This window comes from Lonchura striata, chromosome 2 (assembly GCF_046129695.1).
Source record: "Lonchura striata isolate bLonStr1 chromosome 2, bLonStr1.mat, whole genome shotgun sequence".
In the NCBI taxonomy this organism is placed as follows: domain Eukaryota; kingdom Metazoa; phylum Chordata; class Aves; order Passeriformes; family Estrildidae; genus Lonchura; species Lonchura striata.
In genome coordinates, this window is record NC_134604.1 from 85,975,581 (window position 1) to 85,977,655 (window position 2,075).

A 2,075-nucleotide genomic window follows, 5' to 3' on the forward strand; every position below is an offset into this window, starting at 1 on the left:
GCACCCCTTGGGCAGTGCCATAATGGTCAGACTCTCGTGCCTGTGTGGTATCTGCAAACACAAGGATGATGTCAAAACTGGGCCCAGGACCAAAGCTGTGTGCCAGCTGCCCTGCTGTGAGGGGAGACCACCATTCCCACTTAGTCAGATCTCTGCTCCAGTTAACAATTTTCCAGGCCTTGTAATGGTGACATGATCAAAGTCTGTCATGAAACACTAAAATCTAGAACGATATGGGTAAGAGAAAACACAGAGTTGCTTGAACATTACTCAAAATATTTTAATGTACATCCTGTAGCCACATTAAAGAAGAAGAAAAAAATCTTACAGAGATCAAAGACACCAAAGGATGTGATTTCATCATGCCAGAAGCCATATGTTTCAAAGTGACTGAAGCCAATAGCATCAAAATACTCTTTTCTGGTGTATGAAAACCAATTCAAGAGGCATGGAAAGGGAAGAGCAAACATGTATTTAACTGATAGATTAGGCTGTTCTGATCCATCAGGTAAAGATGCAGTCCTGTGTTTTTTAGGGTTTTTAAACAGGTATAAATTTGGTATAAAGAGTACTTTAAACAGTTTTACTCACATATACCTAGTGGGCTGGAACAACTGTGCTATTTAGGTAGACAGTTAGGTATTTACAGAGAATGATGATTGATGGAGAACATGTCAATATGCATGAAACCCCTACCAGATACAGTGGGTTTGAGTCACATAGCAGTGAATGTCAGCCAAGGTGAGTGTGGTACCCGGCTCTGTCACAAGGTGGAAGTTGCAAGTTGAGCAGCCTGTGATGGTACAGTCTGTGCTCACAGGGGTACCCTGCAGTGAGCCCAGCTGCACCTCAGCCGTGCCTGCCTCTGGGTGGGACCAAGGGCACTACACCCCTGCCAAAACCAGCCTCTCGGAGCTCCCCCATTTCTCTCAAGCCCTTAAAGAAAATAAGGACAAGATTCAGCTGATGGAGCAACTCCTGAGTGCCACTGGCCACAAACAGATCTTGACTACTTTCCAAACCACTTATTACAATCAGTGGATACTTTGATAATAGAGGTTAAGCCCAATCTAGGGAAGATCCGTAAGGACAGTTGGCTTTTATACTAACCATAACAGGAGTTTAGACAAGGGCCAAGTGTGGCCATTACTACCCAGTTGTCCCTTTGCCAGTATTGCTGGCAAAGCTTCATTCCTTCATCATTGACAGATTTGTCTCCCTCACCAGGCTCAGAAGTGTCAATAGAAGGGAACAGCTGCTTGCCTGGAGACAAGGACTTACTCTTAGCAGTTGTACTCATTTAGCAAAACTGTCTCTTTTCAATCCACTGTCACCCAGTCAAACCACCATCTTCTCAGTGGGTTTCTCACCAATTTTCCAACAAGACATCAGTCACAGATGCTATCATAAGTCAGGCCTGAAAACAACTAAAGTCAGAACACTGCCCATAGTAATGCCTAATGCCACTGGAGGATCCCATGCCATACATGCTGAACAGCCTCTGCTACTCCATACCTTTCAAAAGCCAGTGAGATACAGGAGGATGAAAGTAACATAGGGAAAATTTCATGACAGCAAAATACTGTATGGTAAAAAATGAAAGCTAACATCTTCTGCATTGTCCCTAATAGAAACATGGTAGTGTGACAACTACTTTGGAGAAAAGATGGCTGTAAACAGCAAAGGGGACGGAGTAGACATCCTCAGAAGAAATAAAAAGGAAGAAAACATAGGCGTAAGTGACCAGAATGGCTTTGGAACACAGGGCTTGTTATCCCCGCCTTGCAGAAAACCTGTTGTGGGAGCAAGCTGCCTGGCAGGCAGTGCCAGCCTGCCCTGCCAGCCCATGGGATTTCTCAGTAGCCTCCCTCAGGACTGCCCACTTGCCAGGGAGTTCACTCAGCACACTACATAGGGGAGCTGCACACACTAAGACCCACTTTTCGCCTCCCAGGTTCAGTGAAACCTTATTACCCTTCCACCAGTGAGCTTCAGGGGGACTCCCTTCCAAGTGAGGGTTTTACCAGTGCAGCTGAAACTGGGCCAAAAAAACAAGAAAGGAGGATACCACACTC